This window comes from Hyperoodon ampullatus, assembly GCF_949752795.1.
Source record: "Hyperoodon ampullatus genome assembly, chromosome: 10".
Lineage (NCBI taxonomy): Eukaryota > Metazoa > Chordata > Mammalia > Artiodactyla > Ziphiidae > Hyperoodon > Hyperoodon ampullatus.
The window spans coordinates 102,289,078-102,311,212 of NC_136923.1; the positions used below are offsets into that span (position 1 = coordinate 102,289,078).

The 22,135-nt window shown below is 49.6% G+C and overlaps 1 protein-coding gene across 1 annotated transcript in view; it reads left to right on the forward strand.

Annotated features, from left to right (window-relative positions):
• LYRM4 (LYR motif containing 4) overlaps positions 1-22,135 on the forward strand; it is a 114,610-nt gene that overhangs the window by 91,565 nt on the left and 910 nt on the right. The window lies entirely within an intron of this gene.

Here is a 22,135-nt window from a genome sequence, read left to right on the forward strand (position 1 = left end):
ACCCAGCATCTAAGAGAGGTGTTGTGACACGCTGTGTGGCCTCGGTTAAGCATCTGATGTTTCCCTCACCTCCATTTCAGGGTCTGAAATAATGAACCACACAGCATCCCTGCTACCTGTGCCCTCAGAACCTCTGAGAACTAATGAGCTGGTGGCCGTAAGATGCTCTTTATAAGAGTCTTAGGCTGCAGGGCCTCTCGCAGGAAAGCTTACGGTCGAGTGCTTTTTTGTGAGCATGGTTTCCTTTAGGTCCTCATTTTGTTATCCTCGTCTTATATATGCTTATAATATTGCTTAATATCACCCCATAAGTACCTGTTTCTCATATTTTTGAAAACCTGAAAATATCACGCATATTAATGAAGTGTCACTGAGTTGTTGCTGAGCACTCGGGACTGTACATCCAACAGAAAGCTAAACTGGCTAAATATTACTCACCTGATCGTCTATCTTATGGTGTCATCCTGCCAGCCTAAAAAGTGTAATAATTAATACAAAATTTCTAGTTTAAAGTACAGTTTTGTTGTACCAAGCATGTCAAAAAATAAAATTTTGTTAAAGGAGCTGTTCTAGATGATTAAAAAAATGAAACGTAAGCTCTGAAAAAAATCCAAAACTCACACTTTATTTTATAGTTTAAAGTACATTATAAAGGTACTTTGTAAATGTACTCTACACGGTTCAGGTCCTTCCCAGACACTGTTCAGTGGGGCCTTGCAGGGAAGGATGCTTCGGGCTTACTGGCTGGCGGCAGGCAGGTGACGAGGCACGCTCGGTGCCCCAGCAACTTGCTGCCTCACCGGGAAGCAGGTGTGAACGTGGGTGATGCGCACCGCATGCGCAGAGAGCGTATTAGAGACTGTAAGCAGTCAGGGGACGGCATGGCGTGTGTGTGCCGAGGGGCTGCAGGAATGAGAAGCTTAATCGTATGTGGAGTGCTGCTGCTGGAGGCGTCGTGTCCAGGCCGCGAGCTCGGTGGAGGGTGCGGGAGAGGCGGCAGGGACGGGAAGAAACGGAGGAGCCCGGAGGTCACGGAGGGAGCCACCGTGCTGCTCGGGGGGCCCGGGGGAGAAGTCCGGGCTAGCGATGCGGGGTGGGCAGTCAGCAGGACCACAGCACGGGTGCCGAGGGCCTGGGTGCGGATGGAGCGCACGTCTGTTACAGACACGCTGCGGGCCTGCCTGACGTTGGCGCCGTTTCACATCGGCGTGTGCGAGGAATGAGGGGTGAAGCGTTACTCTTCTGCTCCGTGGCAGCCACGTTCCGTGTGCGTCTCCCCCCGCAGCGACGAGGGTCACGAGGCTTTGCCTCACCCAAGCCCTCACCGTCGCAGCTCGGGGGCCGCGGGCAGCCTGACTCTACGCCCTGGTGCAGCACACCTAAGCCGTGGGGAACTGAGCGCCTTAGGCAGAGGGGAGGCAGCCTGAGGAGGGGCGGGAAGGGCTTGCCTGGCACGGCGGCCGGCATGCGGGGCGGCGAGCAAGGCCGCAGGACGGCCCTGACGCGGCAGGTGGTGCGGCCCGCTGGGCTCGGCCCGTCTCTCGGCTCCGCCCTCCGCCCCGCCGCACGCACTCTACGAGGGGCGCTTCCGGCCCGGGCCGCCCCGCCAGGCCCGGCCACCCCTCGGCCGTGCCGGCAGCTCCGCTGCTCGCGCCCTCCTCTCGCGGCCCGTCCGGCAACGCCCCCCACGGCGCCTCGGCCCCGGCGGCCTCGGAAGGCAGCGGGCAGCCTGGGCCGAGAAACCACGAGAGCAGGGAGGGCAGCCGCTCAGCCCCAAACGGCCCGGCAACCCACGGGGGTGCGGGGTCTCTGGGAAAGCGGGAGGAAAACCCCATCACTTAATACCCTGTGGGAGGATTTCTCCTTTCTTATGTTCTTGACATATTCCTTAGGAACAAGCCGCTACTCCCGGCCTGAGCCGAGGCTGCCCACCCCCCCGCGCCCCGCCCAGCAGGCAGCGAGGGATGGAGGAGGTGCAGGCACCCGGTGGGAGCACAGGGGGCCCTGGGCGGGTTGCCCCCAGGAAAGCTGACAGAAGTCGGCCGTCCCGGTGGGGCGGTCACCCCCAGACCTCTCTCACCACCCCCCTAAGCATTTCTTTTTCTGGGGTATGAAACGGCTTTTCTGGGAGGAAAGCAATTTGATGTCAGGGGCTCTTTGGAGCCTTGGGAATTAGGACTCGGAGCCTTGGGAATTAGGACTCAGAGCCTTGGGAACTGGAGCTCAGCTGCTGGTGGAAAATACACTGTGAATGTTTTATTCAGTAATGCATGTATAACATTGAGCCGAATCCAAACACATAAATCACTTATACAATAGCCGCTAAAAGCTCCCTTCCCGCGTTTCAGAACCGGCTGCCAGAATAGCTCACAAAGTCCTCTGTTGCCATCTGCTGGTAGAACGTCTTATTACGCTGTTAAATCTTGCTCTGTTTTTAGTTCTCCTGAGCCTCTTCGTATCCTCTTGCACTTGAGTTTCCCGAGGGTGACATCTGCCTCCACAAAACCAAAATGCCTTGTGTGTCTGAGGACTGCAGAGGAGAACAGCGGCACCTTTAGAATCCTGTCGGGACAGAGAGAACAGGGCAGACAGATGATAAAGCCAGTTTTTTCACTTGGCTTTTAGCCGGGTCTCTGTGCATATCCGGGAGGCCAGAGGCCAGCCTGCATCTCCGGGCCGAGGACTCAGTGCTCAGTCGTCCTCAGAATAACAGGGTCCTGTTGTCATGGCTGTCTGCCTCTCACTGTCTGTCACAGTCCCCAACATATTACATCAGAGAAATAGGAATTATTAGTATCACCAGTGAAACCTGCCCCTTAAGTCAGCAAGAGCTCACATGATTCCCGGTGGAGAAACCTTACCCCAGAGGAGACAGTTCATCACCTGCATAAGACATAGCTGAAAATTACTGGGTAACTTTTTGACATCAGTTCAAAACAGCTGTTGTATCCTGAATGACCGAGGTGCACCAACCCAAGCACCAGACTGAAGATCTTCAGAACAGCCCTGGGTCTTGAAGCACTAACAGATGTCACTTGCCCTTCTCAGGCGCGTCCTCAGCATCATCCATGAGCCGTTCGGGGCCTGCAGTGGCATGACTGAGGTCGCACCTGCTCTGAGACAATGTATATAGCATCTCAGCTCCTTGAAGTTTCACAAAGGGCTGGATGGAGAATATCCAGAGTGCAGCCACTTGGTGATTCGGGGTAGGGCAAGGACACAGGAGTGCCAGCGGACCTTGGGACACCGCAGCATGATGCAGGCAAGCGCAGGGGGTACGACTGCAGGTGACAGTGCTCCTTTTAGGCAAAGGTGTTCCAAAAACTGAAATTAAGAGTCAGAGTCGCTAAAGCATACTGGTCTCTTCACATCTGGGCAAGGCTGTAAGCCCCAAAAAGGTGCTGTCTACTGACATTATCTCCTTGAAGAAAGGTTAGGTCATGGATGAAAAAAATCATGTTTCAGAGTTAGAGGGAAAAACTAAAAAGCAGGTTGTCTTTCACTTTAACATAACTTGCAGAAGGGAAAGTGGGGTGGTAGGTAGAACAGAAGTGAGAATCGTCCTTTTCATAGAAAATACAGAGCTGTGTGAGCCCGGGGTCACAGCACCACCAATATCCCCATCTCCACCCTTCCCATGAAGGGGCTGTGCCCTAGACAGTGCCATCTTCTTTTCAATCCCACAAATGTGACAAATGTTCAGTTACTTTTTATAAAGTATAGATTTTGGGGCTTCCCTGGTGACGCAGTGGTTAAGAGTCCACCCGCCAATGCAGGGGACACAGGTTCGAGCCCTGATCCGGGAAGATCCCACATGCCGCGGAACAGCTAGGCCTGCGTGCCACAACTACTGAGCCTGCGCTCTAGAGCCCGTGAGCCACAACTACTGAGCCCGTGTGCCACAACTACTGAGCCTGCACTCTAGAGCCCGTGCTCTGCAACAAGAGAAGCCACCGCAATGAGAAGCCTGCACATCACAACGAAGAGCAGCCCCTGCTCTCTACAACTAGAGAAAGCCCGCACGCAGCAACGAAGACCCAATGCAGCCAAAAATTAATTAAGCCAAAAAAAAGTATAGATTTTTCAGTCATGAAAACTCTAGATTAAAAAACTGAAAGTTCAAAATAAAACTCTGGTAAGATACACATAATAAATTTTACCATTTTAACTACTTTTAAGCACACTTGTTAGATTTTTTTTAACAGGCTCTTATTGACCAAGAACCTAAGAAATGACCAGCAAGGAAATGCCAGGCCTCACATGCTTACAGGTGCAAAGCCAGTTGAAGCACCAGGTGCCATTCCTAAGCCTAAATCCAAGCTCCAGAAAAGGGCCTCAGCCACAAACCCATAAATACCTGTAACAGCCTGGAACAATTCTGCTCTAAGTAAAATGCTTAGTTTGACTAAACCTGCATGTGGGTCTCCTTCAAGGCTAAAGCCCTGTGAGTTTGGATGTACTCATTATGTGCTTATAAATTCCCCTTCTTCCACAAATTTTTAAAATTTTGTCAAAGTTGGGCTTCCCTGATGGCGCAGTGGTTGAGAGTCCACCTGCCGATGCAGGGGACATGGGTTCATGCCCCGGTCCGGGAGGATCCCACATGCCGCGGAGCGGCTGGGCCCATGAGCCATGACCTCTGAGCTTGCACGTCCGGAGCCTGTGCTCCGCAACGGGAGAGGCCACAACAGTGAGAGGCCCGCGTACCACAAAAAAAAAAAAAACAAACAAAAATGATAGATTTTGGTCTAACCCAGATTCCCCTCACCAATGACCTTTCTACGTTCATCTCCAGCCCAGGAGCTGGCCGTCTCCTCCCTTCCGTTCCCTGACTCTTGATAGGCTTACTTAGCTCTGATAAAGTAGCAAAGTATGGTTATGAATATATAGAGAGAGAGATATTTTGAAAAGGTCATAGGTTTTGGAGTCAGAAGACCTGGATTGGATTAATCCAGCTTCATAATTCATGTACCAGCTGTGAAAATGTAGGCAGGTCACTAAACTTCTCTGATTCTTTTTACTCATCCGTAAGATGTATGTATCATGTAGTGATAGGATATTTATAAAAAATTAAGTGAGAAACTAAGTAATGAAGCTGCTCAGCCTGGTACCTGCCCAGTAAATGTGACTTTCCGAAAGATGTATTGCTCAGCAGGTAAAGCAGGCGGTCCTCAACCTTAACCCCAGAGAGGCGGGCTGTTGAGGGATGGGGTGCAGAAATACCTTCTCTCCTCACTGTGGGGGGTGTCCCAAAGCCACGAGAGTTGGGTACAGTCATAGAAACTTGCCTGGGTTTAAGCCAGGTCAGAATTTCCGAGCTGCTGATAAATCCTGATCTGTTAGCTGGGGATCCAGGACTACATGAAGAAAAAGGTATAAGTTTGGAACAGAGTTATGAAGCCAAGGCATGTGATGATTGCCTCTCAATTATGATTTGCATCCTGCTTTTTCTTTTCCACTCAAATTATATTTTCCAGGTCATTAAATATTCTTCTACAATGTCATTTTTTTATAACAGTCATTTTTAAAGTGGAAATGTACACGCCAATTAAACCACTTCTGTTGTGCTTTAACAGTACCTCTTATCACAATAACACATTTTCAATTTTCTATTTTTAATACTATGGAAAATTTTAAATTACCCTCAAAAACATCTTAGAACATTACTGCAGGGAATGTTTAAGTGGTCTTTTAAGTTTAATACATACCAAAGAAAATAAAACTGAATTAAAACCTGGAAAACCTGGACTACTAGTTTAGAGTTTAATAAGAATTGGTTATGAGAAGTTGACATTGCAGAATTCTGAAAAAGATATATACTTTTTAAGAGTACAAATACATCTGAGATGTTGTGAACTTATACTGCACAATTAAGACTTTTTATTTATTGATTTTTGATTTTTTAACAACTTTATTGGAGTATCATTGCTTTACAATGTTGTGTTTCTGCTATATAAGAAAATGAATCAGCTATACGTATACATATATCCCCATATCCCCTCCCTCTGGCCTCTCCCTCCCACCCTCCCTACCCCACCACTCTAGATGGTCACAAAGCATGGAGCTGATCTCCCTGTGCTATGTGGCTGCTTCCCACTAGCTATCTGTTTTCAATTTGGTAGTGTATATATGTCCATGCCATTCTCTCACTTCATCCCAACTTACCCTTCCCCCTCCCCGTGTCCTCAAGTCCGTTCTCTACGTCTGCATCTTTATTCCTATCCTACCCCTAGGTTCATTAGAACCTTCTTTTTTTTTTTTTTTTTTTTTAGATTCCATATATATGTGTTAGCATACGGTATTCGTTTTTCTCTTTCTGACTTACTTCACTCTGTATGACAAACTCTAGGTCCATCCACCTCACTACAAATAACTCGATTTCGTTTCTTTTTATGGCTGAGTTCATCTATCGATGAACACTTGGGTTGTTCCATGTCCTGGCTATTGTAAATAGTGCTGCAGTGAACATTGTGGTATATGTCGCTTTTTGAGTTATGGTTTTCTCGGGGTATATGCCCAGTAGTGGGATTGCTGGGCCATATGGTAGTTCTATTTTTACCTTTTTAAGGAACCTCCATACTGTTCTCCATAGTGGCTGTATCAATTTACATTCCCACCAACAGTGCAAGAGGGTTCTCTTTTCTCCACACCCTCTCCAGCATTTATTGTTTGTAGAGTTTTTGATGATGGCCATTCTGACCGGTGTGAGGTGATACCTCACTGTAGTTTTGATTTGCATTTCTCTAATGATTAGTGATGTTGAGCATCCTCTCATGTGTTTGTTGGCAATCTGTATATCTTCTTTGGAGAAATGTCTGTTTAGGTCTTCTGCCCATTTTTGGATTGGGTTGTTTGTTTTTTTGATATTGAGCTGCATGAGCTTCTTATATATTTTGGAGATTAATCCTTTGTCAGTTGCTTCATTTGCAAATATTTTCTCCCATTCTGAGGGTTGTCTTTTCATCTTGTTTATGGTTTCCTTTGCTGTGCAAAAGCTTTTAAGTTTCATTAGGTCCCATTTATTTATTTTTGTTTTTATTTCCCTTTCTCTAGGAGGTGGGTCAAAAAGGATCTTGCTGTGACTTATGTCATAGAGTCTTCTGCCTATGTTTTCCTCTAAGAGTTTGATAGTGTCTGGTCTTACATTTAGGTCTTTAATCCATTTTGAGTTTATTTTTGTGTATGGTGTTAGGGAGTGTTCTAATTTCACCCTTTTACATGGAGCTGTCCAGTTTTCCCAGCACCACTTATTGAAGAGGCTGTCTTCTCTCCATTTTATACTCTTGCCCCCTTTATCAAAGATAAGGTGACCATATGTGCGTGGGTTTATCTCTGGGCTTTCTATCCTGTTCCATTGATCTATATTTCTGTTTTTGTGCCAGTTCCGTACTGTCTTGATTACTGTAGCTTGGTAGTATAGTCTGAAGTCGGGGAGCCTGATTGCTGCAGCTCCTTTTTTCTTTCTCAAGATTGCTTTGGCTATTCGGGGTCTTTTGTGTTTCCATACAAATTGTGAAATTTTTTGTTCTAGTTCTGTGAAAAATGCCTTTAGTAGTTTGATAGGGATTGCATTGCATCTGTAGATTGCTTTGGGTAGTATAGTCATTTTCACAATGTTGATTCTTCCCATCCAAGAACATGGTATATCTCTCCATCTGTTTGTATCATCTTTAATTTCTTTCATCAGTGTCTTACAGTTTTCTGCATAGAGGTCTTTTGTCTCCTTAGGTAGGTTTTATATATATATATATATATATATATATATATATATATATTTTTTTTTTTTGCTGGCTGCGTTGGTTCTTCGTCGCTGCACGCGGGCTTTCTCTAGTTGCGGTGAGTAGGGGCTACTCTTCCTTGTGGTCTGCGGGCTTCTCATTGCAGTGATGTCTCTTGTTGCCGAGCGTGGGCTCTAGGTGCGCAGGCTTCAGTAGTTGTGGCATGTGGGCTCTAGAGCACAGGCTCAGTAGTTGTGGCGCACGGGCTTAGTTGCTCCGCGGCATGTGGGATCTTCCCAGACCAGGGCTCGAACCCATGTCCCCTGCATTGGCAGGTGGATTCTTAACCACTGTGCCACCAGGGAAGCCCCTTGGGTAGGTTTATTCCTAGGTATTTTATTCTTTTTGTTGCACTGGTAAACGGGAGGGTTTCCTTAATTTCTCTTTCAGGTTTTTCATCAGTAGCGTATAGGAATGCAAGAGATTTCTGTGCATTAATTTTGTATCCTACTACTTTACCAGATTCATTGATTAGCTCTAGTAGCTTTCTGGTAGCATCTTTAGGATTCTCTATGTATAGTATCATGTCATCTATAAACAGTGACAGTTTTACTTCTTTTCCGATTTGGATTCCTTTTATTTTGTTTTCTTCTCTGATTGCTGTGGCTAAAACTTCCAAAACTATGTTGAATAATAGTGGTGATAATGGGCAACCTTGTCTTGTTCCTGATATTAGTGGAAGTGGTTTGTTTTTCACCATTGGAACGATGTTGGCTGTGGGTTTGTCATATATGGCCTTTATTATGTTGAGGTAAGTTCCATCTATGCCTACTTTCTGGAGAATTTTTATCATAAATGGGTGTTTTGTGGGAATGGGAATTTTGTCAAAAGCTTTTTCTGCATCTATAGAGATGATCATATGGTTTTTTTCCTTCAATTTGTTAATATGGTGTATCACGTTAATTGATTTGCATATATTGAAGAATCCTTGCATTCCTGGGATAAACCCCACTTGATCATGGTATATGATCCTTTTAATGTGCTGTTGGATTCTGTTTGCTAGTATTTTGTTGAGGATTTTTGCATCTATGTTCATCAGTGATGTTGGCCTGTAGTTTTCTTTCTTTGTGACATCCTTGTCTGGTTTTGGTATCAGGGTGATGGTGGCCTTGTAGAATGAGTTTGGGAGTGTTCCTCCCTCTACTATATTTTGGAAGAGTTTGAGAAGGATAGGTGTTAGCTCGTCTCTAAATGTTTGTTAGAATTCGCCTGTGAAGCCATCTGGTCCGGGGCTTTTGTTTGCTGGAAGATTTTTAATCACACTTTCAAGTTCAGTGCTTGTGATTGGTGTGTTTACGTTTTCTATTTCTTCCTGTTTCAGTCTTGGAAGGTTGTGCTTTTCTAAGAATTTATCCATTTCTTCCAGGTTGTCCATTCTATTGGCATAGAGTTGCTTTTACTAATCTCTCATGATCCTTTGTATTTCTGCAGTGTCATTTGTTACTTCTCCTTTTTCACTTCTAATTCTGTTGATTTGAGTCTTTTCCCTTTTTTTCTTGATGAGTCTGGCTAATGGTTTATCAATTTTGTTTATCTTCTCAAAGTACAATGTCGTTCTTAATGACTACATATTAGGGATATGCTTTAAGAGAAAGTTATGGGCACCTTTCTGGCAGCTAAATCAAAAATCTAATAAAAAGTAAATTAACGTGAGAAATGAAAACTCTTTTAAGATTTTCTTTGGCCAAGTGCTTGAATGTACTGGCTTTGCTCTGTTTTGGAAGGAGAATATCAGAGTTCCCCCCTAGAATCTTATTTTTATGAATTTCTCCTTTCATTTCTAATAGTTTTGGCTTTGTATGCTCAGCTACTGTCTATTTAGAGCATACAAGTTTACATCTTGTAAACTGTTGCTACATCTTTTTGTAAATGTTGCTCATTATTCAATTTAGTGCTTTTTAGACTCATCTCTACCTTGTCTACTGTTAGTATAAACTGGTAATTTTTTTCCCCAGAATATGCCTAGTGTATCTTTATTCATCCCTCGATTTTCCGTCTTTATTGCTTGTGTTTTGGGAGTTTTGTCTTGTTTTGTTACCAATCCCAGCTAGTCCTTTCACATTTCATGTAACAGCTGATGGAGTTGGTTTTGTTCCTTTCGTCTCATTCTGTTATTTATCATGACTTATTTTCTCTTCTTTGCTTCTTTATTTGTGTTGGTTTTATCAAGTAGCTATTCATGCCTTTTTCCCCTCTTTTATTAGTTTGGGAATTCTATCCTACTTTTCCATGTCGTTAATGATTGTCTTCTGTAGCCTGATGCTGATAATTAGAAGCATACATTTTTTACTGTTATTTGCAAAAGGATACCTGGTTTTTCCATCAAGACATCCTATCTCCCTACATGTGTAAATTTCATAAACAAGTCCATTCTTAACCAGTTGTTTCTTGCTGAGTCCAAGTGCTCGAACTGTGCACTGCTGGTCCTTTGCCTCTCCCAGCAGCTTTATGTTATAGGCGGCCATTTGGGTCAGGTTTCGTCCGTCTGGCTCCTAGATTCCCTTAGGTGTTCTGTTATTTTCCTTTGTCATCTCACTGGGCTTCAGGTCTGGTCGTTAGCTTACCCTGCATGGCTGCAGTTCCATACGTGACAAAAGGGAAGTGTTCCCTCGTCCCAGGGACTGGTGCCATAGTGCTGGCAGCAGCTGCCTGTCTTCATGTCCCAGGTCCCCTAATGCAATCCCAACTCGGGAGCAGAGAGCGTCAGCCTTGTTCTCCAGCCCCTCCTTGACTGACAGAGCTCACTGACAAGAGGCCAGTGTCAGCCAGGTTGACCTCGTCCGGCCACACCCCTACCAGAGTCCCCAGTGCTGGCCTCCAGGCCCTGCATGGTCCCCTGCAGGTCCTTTTCGGGGGGAGGGTCTCACAAGCTCACCCTGCGGCACCCCAGCTGCCCCGCTCGCCTCCAAGACTCATGACTGTCTCAGGGGCGGGGAGGCGGGGCCGGGAGTGGAGGGGAGCGTGGCGTATTCGGGTCTCCAGGTGCTCCGAGCCCCTCCCTCCGTGTTCTCAGTAGAGAGAATGCAGACTCAGATGCTTTTGCGGTGGGAGCCGGGAACCTAGCTAGTCAGCACCACCTCCCAGAGTGCTGGCCTCCCGCTTCCCTTCTGCAGGGCCCGCGCCTTGGGCAGGCACCTCCTTCTCTTGGCATCATTCGTTGTTCTTCAGCAGGGATTGACCGAGGCACCCTCCTGGGCACGGGGCGGGGATGAGGATTCAGTGTGAGCGAGCAGAAAACCACACGTGACCAGAGAGGGATGATTCTAGCAGCTGGGTGGGGTGGACTGGGCGGGGCAAGGCCCTGTCTCCTCCTCACCAGGGCTCTGCCCGCCGCATCGGCGGGGTCGCAAAAGGTATCCCCCAGGACGCGTGATGAGGACCGGCCTCCAGCCTCTCACTGGAGGATGGTAAGGAAGCTGACTCCACCCTGCTGGGTGCTAGGGGCACGTAGAGGACACAGCCCCTGATTCCCAGGAGCTCTCCGCCTGGCGTCGACACAGACGCGCAAACCCATCCCGAATAAAGGCGGCGTCGTGTGGGTGTGGCTGGGACCAGGGCTGGACCTGCAGAAGGCCACGCCCACCGCAGGGTTCTCCAGAGCCCCGAGGCCACATCCCAGGTCTGCTCCTTTGTGCCTGTGGGAGAGCCTCGCCGGGGACCTCGCTGGGCTTGAGCAGCGCCTGCAGAGCCAGGCTGTGAGCCTGCTGGCGGAGCCGGGCTGGGACGCGGGGCAGGGGGCGCTTCCTGGGCAGGGACGCTGACCTCAGGACAAAGTCCGCCAGCTGCTCTTTCCTGCAGTCGTGCTGGTTACTCAGTGGGGTCGTTATCTCAGCCCATCTGTGAGAGATGGACATTTCTGAGGTCATACTTTTAGTCCAGTTGGATGCATAAGTAAAGGGGGGGAGGAACAAGTGGAAAAGAGAAAAAAGGCAAAAAACACGTGAACTCATTAAAGTAATATATCTTCCAGGAAAAACACTTTTCTCCAAAATCCTGAAAAGGGGTGGGCGGGTAGACGAACCCTACCCTGGAATTGATCGTGTTTTCAGCTGAGCTACTGGAAATGAGACCGAACCTAGAGCTATGGAAACATGCCGTTTACAGTTGTGCAGGCTGCGTGGACACGTGGGGACACGTGTGTGGCATGAGGGTTCTAGGTTAGGAACACAGACTGTACGTGCACGTGATCATTTGTGAACAGTGTCTTCCAGCTTTTCAAATGTAAACGTGACAAAATTGTACGCAGAAATAAAAATAAAGTTGATTTGGGGTGGTGGGATTATGGCTGGTTTTTTATTATTATTCCTTTTCATGCTGGGTTTATAAACTACCATGTATTCATAGAATTAACTGAGATTGAAAAGATTAGAATTTAGAGATTTGCTTCAAGTCAGAGTACTACATATTAACCCTGTGATGTTGGGTAAAGTAACTTTACCTCTTAGACCCTCATCTCTTTAACTGTGAAAGAGACATGAGGACGACACCCACCTGCTCTACACACCTTGTAAGAATCAGGTGAGCCGATAAGAGTGCGTACAACCGTGTAAACCGTCAAGTGATAGAGAGAGTTTAGCTATTACTGTGTCACACACAGAAGTATGAAGCTGCCCTATTCCTAGTAAAATGACCGTAGTCCGAGTTCTCTAAAGCAGTGGCACTGAAGAAGGCCTGTCTGCTGGATTGCAGGTGCCTTAACAGAACAGAACTGCCCCAGGCTCTTTTTAAAATCAGCCGTGGCAAAAAGTTGGGGCAGGAAGATTCATTTCCACGCATTCCCCTTCGCAGTTCAAGGTGAGCATGTTTAAAGAGACAGTCTGTGTGCTTCAGAGAAAAGCCGTGTGCACCGACGCCATCTCCCCGAGGTGGTGGGAGGAGGCTGCCGCAGTGGCGAGAAGCTCCTCTGGGCTTCCTCCTCCCCGGGGAGCCAGGGGGGCACAGAAGGAGGTAGGTGGAGGTGGCCCTGTGCAGGCTCGCCCGGGCAATCTGGCCTGTGCACTGTGTCGCCCACTGCTGCAGCCTGTCCTGCTCTGGGGCAAGTGAAAGCCGGCCCAGGGGAGGAGAGCGGCATGGCCTGGCCACTGCTGAGTGCTGGCCGGGCATCTGCAGCTTGTGATTCAGAGGCCTGGTTCTTTCCCCTGTTGTGGAGTCAAACTGGCAGTTGGCTTCTTGATGCCGCTGCCCACGGCAGGTTATCCGGGGACCAGTTATTTCATCCACCGGGACAGCATCCACCTCGCAGTAGGTCTCCAAGGTCTGTACTGTCGGTTACGTAGTGGAGACCAGTAGTGGGCACAGCAGCCCACGGTCCTGACGTTGAAGTTGATGCTTCCGTTTGGGGATCAGTAGGGTCCCTCTGGTATCAATTATTTGCTTCCTGGGTGTCTAATTGGAGAGTGTCTTCAGTAGCCGGGCTCCAGGGACAGAGCTAAGGCTGTGCATGGTGAGTTCTCATGTCCTACAAGGGCCTGGGAGGTGAGATTGTTAAGAGAAAGCCCCCCGCCCCCTCCTTGACCCTGTGGGCACTGAGGATACCAAGGGGCCGCCGCCCTGGGCTGGCACGGAAAGCGAAGGCCCAGCTTACTGTCCCGTCAGACCCGTGGCATCATTTCAGGCTCTGGCTCTGGCCTTCCCTTTCTCTCTCATCCAGAATAACTTCCTGATGGCCCGAAATTTGGCCATTCTGTCCAGCTGTCTTCACATCCCCTCTGCAGAATACTGGAAGGAAAGCAGATGTGGGCCTCACGGTCAGTAGCCTGTCGCTGAAAACTCTGCATCCCTTTTCAGTAACAGCCCAAACCTACACCCCAGAGTCCCCTCCCCAGAGCTGATGGTCAGATGTTTACCCACCAGGGCAGCATAGGCATTGGCCCATCAGAATGAAAGCTGGCCAAGCTGGAGCTGGAAAGTAGTCCACCAAGCCAGATGGGGACCCCAGCGCAAGGCCCAGGCCTCCTGGAAGAGGCAGACCGGGTGGCAGAGGGAGGGTCGGAGCAGCAGTCGGGTGCCGAGTGTGGAAGTAGTTCAACATTTTCACAAGTGTGGCCCTTACGAGCTGAATCTCAGCCTTGCCCTGTCTCCCGGCCAGCAGGGACCCTGTGCCTCGAGGAGTCCCCTTCCTCCAGACATCTCTGAGAATCCCCAAGTGTCCCTTCACATACACTTAAGTGTCTCCTAGACCCCGCCAAGTTGGGGCCTGTGGAAGACAGCGGCTCTCCAGGGGTCAGGATTAGGAGACATGGGACTGAGGCACGTCGAGCAGGGGCACGACTTCACTGCCTGGCACTGTCGGCGGCCCTTGTCCCAACTCCCTCCCACCTTCCAGGACCAGCTCCTCGGGGGCTTCCAGGAGCTCGTGGGCTTCTCAGGGCTGGGGATGGACGGGGGCATGTGTGCTGGGTTGGGGCCCAGTCTGGCATAGCTTCTTAGCATCTGGGCCCACGGCTCCCTCTGCGAGTCTGCCGGGCCCTTTGGTTCATGACGGTGTTTGTCTCTCGGTGTCCACTGGGCTGCTCTTTCAACCTAACTTCGGAGTGAGGAAGACAAAAGGGAGCCCAGTTAATCAGATGGGCTGGGGTGTGTCGGCCCCAGTGTTGTTTAAGGAAGCTCCCAAGCCCTGGGAAAGTGAGGCCGTTGCTGACCGTCTGTTCCAGTGTCCCTGCCTATTACCCAGCAGGTCCCGGCGGGGCTGGGAGCAAAGGAAAACAAGGCAGCTGTTGGAAAGAAAGAAGGAGGTCTGTGCGTCCTGACACGGAAAGATGCTGAGCTTGAAAAGCAGGTTGCAGGAGAACGCACGGACTGTGGTTCCTCATTTGTTTCTTTCTGTTGTTTGCCCCCGACTTCGCGCATGGGGGTCCTGGCCTGGCCGCCGGCTGTGGTGGCCTGAGGCCCACATGCAGGGCTGAGGGGCCCCGAGCCAGGCAGCAGCGTGACCTCTGACGGACTTGTCTCTGGCAGTTTGCCGGGGCTCTCGTTGTCGCCGTCCCGGGGAAGTGCCACTTTCACTCTGACCTGACGCTCGGGCCCTGGGCTCTGCCTGCTTCCAAGAAGGGCTTGGTGACCGAGTTGCTGGTGCTGACCTGCCGTTGGGTGGCTTTCGCCTGCAGAGCTTCCCCACCCACGCCGGGGGACTGCAGGCCACTGGCCAGCAGACTGTCTCTGGTGTCCCCTGGTGGCCAGCGAGTGTGAGTGTGGAGGGGGACGGCCAGCACCCGTCTCCTGCTTCACCCCGAGCAGTGCCCAGCCCCTGCAGAGAGCAGGTGCGGAGGGGACGGAGGACACAACCCTGGCCCTCGCTGACAGTGTGGCGTTTAGAGCGACACTGTGGGCTGCGGGGACGCTTCCTCCCCCACCTGGTCTCACAGCCTTTGCTTCACCTTCTGGAAGGGCTGGTCCCAAAGTGCACCTGGTGGGGAGATATCAACCCTGGGTTTTGTTTGGTTTGGGGGGTCATATTCACTCACTGGGGGAAAAAATCTGACCATAATTTTAGAATAATAATGATGAAGCCCCTTAGATCAGCACTCCGGCTCGCTCAGGGGAGCCAGTCAGCAGCAGGGGAGAGGTGACCGCACCCTCACCCCATGTCCGTCCTGAGAAACTCAAGAGTGGCCCAGGCTGCGTGTGTCCTGGAAAGCTGGCCCTGTGGTTCTGGGCCTCATCCTTGTTGGGACCCGCTGCCTTACGTGCGTGTCTGTTCCTGCAGAGGGGACCCCTGCCGGCTGCCCTCCACTTCAGGCTCCTTTGCAGCCACAGTTCTCTGAGACCCGTTAAAATGGTCTGATTTCCTTTACTCTCATGGCCTGGAAAACGAAAGAAAGGAGCCATCACATTTATAGCCTGCTGTTTTCTTGTAACTGAACATCAGCCATGCAGAAAAACAACAGAATGGCCTAGAAATCTGACAACAGTGGACAAGAGGGCAACCGTGTAATTCGTCATCCAAACCGGGCCCCTTGAGGTGAAAGAGACCCCGTTAGCAATCAGGCTGGGACCCTCTGTGTGAACCGGACGTGTGGCCACGCCAGTGAGAGTGTACACGCTTGCACCTGCATTCTCTCTTGTCCCAACAAGCAGGGGCGAAACACAGTAGCTATTAAACGGAACATGGGATTTAGGGAAGAGACATGAATTTGTGCATCACTCTGCCAGGAGCATCACAGAGGAAATCAGAGGTCAGCTGCTCGCCACCGCCCTCCACGATAGGCATAGCCAGTGTCTGAACTTCAAGGCTCACAGAGCAGAGTGGAAGGGGGTTGTGGGGAGCACAGAGACTCTTCCCTGGGTTCTCTGAACTGACCTTTCTAGTTGTCAGCTGAATTTTCACACATCTAGTTTGAGTGCTTCAGGTGTTCTCCCATTGCACAAGACCATAGCAAAATTACAAGTAGCAAAGTTATGTTACTATATGTAAGCATTTTGAAAAACAGCTCTGGCTACTGAATTCTACAAAGAAAACAGTTTCCTCAAGAGCGTTTTTAGAGGAAGACCATGCAACCGATATTCTTAAGTTTTGGTTTCATAATATCTCTTGTTGCTAAACAGAAAAGGCTGGGGAAAATTATATATAAGTTCAGGAATCTCTTTCATTTTGCTCTTTAAAAATTATTAGGAAGCATGAAGTATGATAAAAATGGCTTATTTGAAAAGTGTTTGTTAGGGCAAGTGACTTGACTAAGGCTGTGACAGTGACTCTCGCGCTGGGATCTCGCTGGAGAGAATTACTGTGGGAATTGCAGGCAGCGCGGAAAGCTGTCTGACGTTGTTATGAAACAGAGGGGGGTATAGGGGCCACAGACAGACGACCCTGCTCACCTTCACGGCACAGGCAGGCAGTCGGCAGAACCTGCAGGCTGACAAAGATTCATTATCTTGGTGGCATAAAGATTGCGGGGGGAGGCTTCCAAAGCCCCGATCAAGTGTAGCTAGCCTAGGAAGGTGGGATACCATTAAAACATGCCTCACAAGCTGGGTGTGTCAGGAGGCACTCAAAGGCACAGGACAGTTACAGTGCATCTTCGTGAAGAGCCTGAGCTACTTGACAACGTGGGAAACATTTTTATATTAAAATGAGCATAGGGCTTCCCTGGTAGCGCAGTGGTTGAGAGTCCGCCTGCCGATGCAGAGGACACGGGTTTGTGCCCTGGTCTTGGAAGATCCCACATGCCGCGGAGCGGCTGGGCCCGTGAACCATGACCGCTGAGCCTGTGCGTCCGGAGCCTGTGCTCCGCAACGGGAGAGGCCCACGTACTGCAAAAATAATAATAATAGTAAAATAAAATAAAATAAAATGAGCGTAAACACAGTGTAGAGCAGAATACACCAGTTACATGAAAATCACTAGGAGACTTCAAAGAAATGTTCCAGTTGCTGCAGCCACCTCAGTAAGCCCCAAACCCCCATGAGTATGATTTTGTGAATAAAATACTACTTCTGGATAACAGGGTCTGTTTTCTAACTCTCTCCTGTTCTGTTCATTTCTCTCTTTTAACTGAATCCCCAAAATGCTTTAATGTCCTCCTTTTCAAAATGTTCTTTTTTATTCTTGACTTCATATTCAGTCAAATAAACATTTCATTTTCTCAAGTAATTCAAAAAAAATCCTGTTGGGATTTTTAATATCATTGTGTTAAATATAATTTGGCAAAAGTTTGGCATTTTTGTATGACTCAGTCTCTCCGTGAACATGGTGTGTCATTTTATTCAAACTTATTTTATATTTCTAAGTTGTGTAGTCTTCTCTCTAAAAATCACACACGTTTCTTATTAAGGTTATATCTAGGCATGTTGGTTTTTTGTGTGTGACAGTTGCTGCTGTCTTTTCTCATATTTTCAGTGTGATCCACTGCGAAATGGAAGGGCATGTCCATTTGAACAATTACAGGCCTTCCAAGTACAGAAATTAAACACCAAAGGTAGAGTTTGCCTATAAAAGCCTTTAAATCGATGGTGATAGTGTTATATTGTCCTCGTAAGTTCGTTGTGAGAGCAAAAGAATCAAGTACGTTTTTTTTTTCTTTTTTTTTTTTTTTTTTGGCTGTATTGGGTCTTGGTTGCTGTGCGCGGGCTTTCTCTAGTTGCAGCGAGCGGGGGCTACTCTTCGTTGCAGTGCGCGGGCTTCTCACTGCGGTGGCTTCTCTTGTTACGGAGCACAGGCTCCAGGCGCGTGGGCTTCAGTAGTTGTGGCTCGAAGGCTCTAGAGCTCAGGCTCAGTAGTCATGGCTTAGTTGCTCCACGGCGTGTGGGATCTTCCTGGACCAGGGCTCGAGCCCGTGTCCCCTGCATTGGCAGGCGGATTCTTAACCACTGGACCACCAGGGAAGCCCCCCACCTCGCATGCTGTTCTTATTTAATCCTCCCAACAGCATGAAGGCATCTGATAGATTTGGGCCTAGGAAGTGTCTGGGGCAGTCGATACCTTTTCTTCAAGTCCAGTCGTGTGATTCTCACAACAGCCCCGTGACATAGGCAGTGAGCATCAGATGCCCAGGCAGCCTCCCCACCGCCCACACTGAGCTCCGCCGCTCCAAGTCTAAGCCAGGTTGAGATGTGTTGCATGGGAGACGCTCCTGGCTTCAGAGGAGAAAGCAGTGAGGACCTGAGACCCTGGACTACGTTTCATTCCCTGGATCGTGCTCCTTCCTCCCCAGCAGGTTATTGGTCTGATGAGTCCCAGAGCTCATACGTGTTTCAGGGCCATCCAGTCATCCCACCTACTTGCGGTTGAGTCATTTGTGTGTTTTTCTAATGAAGTCTAATGCCATCTCCCAAGGTTTATAGAGCAAAAGTGTGATTGGCTCTAATGACCCATTTGTGCGTGGCAATAGTCTGACGTGGGCTGGAAGTCAGCTCGTGGTCCTGGAGGGGCTGTAAATTGCACTTGCTCGCCTCCTGACCACTTCCCCTCACCTGCAGCTGGAGCCACTTGCTCCGTCATTAGCGCTGCAGGCTGCCCCCACCCAATGTGAGCTGACACATTTTACAGCCCAAATAAGTGTGACAGAACTGTTACACCAACGTTTATGGCCTCATCTGGACAGCCCTTGTGGAGAAAACTTTAATAGTTACTCCCTGTGTGAATGGAATATTTCCCTTAGCCCTTCTGTTATTGCTCTGGGTTAATCCCTTATAGCCCTGGAGTATAGCTTTAAACCCCCTGCTGAGCCAAATTTAAATCATGTGATTTTGCTTAATGGTGAGTGAACATTCTTGTTACAGTAAGTGGCCCTGTTGCTACTTTTATTGACTTGCCTTTATCAATTCTGTATTTCCACCAGTAGCTCTTGCACCAAAGCACGTCATAATCACTTACCAGATTTTAGAGCTAGTGGACACGTAGAGCCTTATAACCAGGGGTACCAGACACCGGTGTTGTTAGTCGTCGTGTCCTCACTGAGCAGGCCTGCGTGCCTGGCGCTGTCCTGGGCTCTGCTGGGAAGGCAGCCGAGCCAAACGGAGCTCGAGCCCCTGCTTCCTCCCCCTCAGCCACTCTTCATGCCGAGGAGCTGACACAGGCACACCAGTCGTGACAGGACAAGGCCACGTGAGTGCCCCCCGGGTGGCGCAGGCATTGCAGTCAGTGTTCCCAGGAGAGAGACAGCCCCTTCCACAGAGGGGACCCAGGGAAGCTTCAGCGGTCGACTCAAAGGGTGGGTGGGCTTCTGCGTGGTGGGTGTGGATCCGCATGAGCCTGAGGGACAGACGGATTGGGAGACCAAGGTCTCCCGGCGTCAGTGAGAAGCTCATGATCCCCAAGAGGTGCCGGCCGTCCGAGGAGTGTGCACAGCAGACCAGGGGGCCTGGACAGATAGAAACATGTTCATCTCTGTGCTCTCTTAACACCATTAAGATCTGTTTTCATTCAGTTTTTCCCCCAAAGGCCATAAAAGTGTTGTTTCTGAGTGGAATTTTTAAAATCTAATTCATACTTCAGTCAAAGTGGACTCTACATTTGAAGGTTTGTTTTGACTTAAAAGTTTCCTAAAACTTGAGCTCTTTAGATCACCCCAGTGCAGCTTTCTCTGGAGCCTTTCGTGGAGCTGACTGGGACCAGGTCACCTCATACAACTGCGTTTCTTGCAAGTGCACCTGCCCCCCAAAGGTTCCACCCTTTAGATCGCCGACTATGAGAAACAAATGCTGCGTTGACTGTGCTGGTAGGGCCTCTGTTAGGGGGGTCACACAGGAGAGCCATCGAGATGGTGGCCGTGGGCGCCCATGGTGTCCACAGTGAGTTGGGTGGGAAGACACGTGTTTGTTCTGGGACGCGATCAACACACTGCCGAACCTTCAAACAGTACAGCAAAGGGAGTGTCAGTTGTCGAGCAAATGCACACTTTTGGGAAGTTGTTTTGCAAGATCCATCAAGAACCGTAAAAATATTCATACCTGTCTACCTAGTAATTCCACTTCTAGAAACCTTTTATAAGAAAAGAAAATCAGAGATGCTATAAAAGGTTTATACATGAGAATGGTAATCCCAGGACTAAGCAGAAACTCTGCAAGTGTTCGTCATATGAGAATGATTACATAAATTACCGTGCATCTTTACCATGCACTTTATCAGTTACTAAAGATATCCTTTCAAAGACTATTTAATGACATAAGGATATAAAGTTAAGTTTTGAAAAGCGAGTTATGATTCCAAATTTAAATATTCTGTTTATATATACACACATACATTTTAAATGTATAAGTGAATTAAAAGATGAGACAGAAAAAATGCTAAAATATTAATAGCCACATACTCTAAAGCAAATAGTGTAGGACAAAAGAAGATCTTTATAAGTCCCAGTGTGGTTTTCTTTAAACTTTAGGAATTCACAGACTATCTGTTAATGGTGCCTTCCCAGGTGATAGGGTCACTGTTTCCACTTACCCTAGGGCACAGCACACCTTCTTGTCTGCAGTGACCTTTTTATCAATAGTCATATAGTCTACACTTAAAATTCACAATATACATTCACATGAGTTAGGGTTTGGTTTAGTTGTATATAGCAAGAAACCCAAATAACAGTAGCTTTAAAAATGTGGCGGTTTATTTTTCTCTCATGTAAAAGAAAAGTTGGCATTAAGCTAGTACGTTGGCTGGTGTGATGGCTCCATGGTCATCAAGAACCCTGGCACCTCCCTCCTGCCTCTCATCTTCCGTGCGTGGCCCCGTATCCCACTTCCCTCATAGTGCTAGACGGCTGCTGGTGTTCCAGCCATCAGGTTGCAGTTGCCTCCCTCCTTGTCCGTCTCCCTCCTGGACTCTGAGCTTCCTGAGGGCAGGGGTGGGTCTCCAGCCTCCGCCGAGCTCAGTCCCAGTACGGGAGGTGCCTGCCGTCCACCCCTCGTCCAGGGCTTGCCGGGGCTGGGCCGTCCTTCACCCCTCGTCCAGGGCTTGCCGGGGCTGGGCCGTCCTTCACCCCTCGTCCAGGGCTTGCCGGGGCTGGGCCGTCCTTCACCCCTCGTCCAGGGCTTGCCGGGGCTGGGCCGTCCTTCACCCCTCGTCCAGGGCTTGCCGGGGCTGGGCCGTCCTTCACCCCTCGTCCAGGGCTTTTCGGGGCTGGGCCGTCCTTCACCCCTCGTCCAGGGCTTGCCGGGGCTGGGCCGTCCTTCACCCCTCGTCCAGGGCTTGCCGGGGCTTTCATCCGACAAACGCCCGGGAGGTGCCTGCCGTCCACCCCTCGTCCAGGGCTTGCCGGGGCTTTCATCCAACAAATGCCCGGGAGGTGCCTGCCGTCCGCCCCTCGTCCAGGGCTTGCCGGGGCTTTCATCCAACAAACGCCCGGGAGGTGCCTGCCGTCCACCCCTCGTCCAGGGCTTGCCGGGGCTTTCATCCAACAAACGCCCGCAATCGTCCCTGCTGCAGAGCCCTCTGCTCTCCACTTCCTTTTCTCGCCCCCTTGTCAGTGGTCGCAGGACTGCAGGACCCAGGGCCACAGCGTGCCTGGGTCACCTGCCCTGCCTTTGAAGGGCTCCCAGGCAGACCTGAATGAGCACATGACCTCACACAGGCCCTGGGCACAGACCACCCAGGTGGTCCAGGCAGGCTGCAAGGTGGGGACAGTGGGCTTCACAGCCTCCCTCACGGCTGCTGCCGGCTGTAAGGCACGTCAGGAGACAGAGAGCCGGCCCCTCAGGAGGTGACAGGAAGCCCGTTCCACCTCCCACCGCAGCAGCACAGGCATCCTCACCTCTGTGTCCGCAGTGACGTCCCCTGGCAGGCTCCCCAGCTGCCCCCAGGGCTCTCGTACCACGTAGGTGCCAACCGGGTTGAGGGTCCAAAGGCTGTTGGAGCAGCAAAGGATGTGAAGATCAGCTGGGAGCGGCCCTGTGGCCCTCCTCCCACAGATGAGGATGCTGAGACCAGA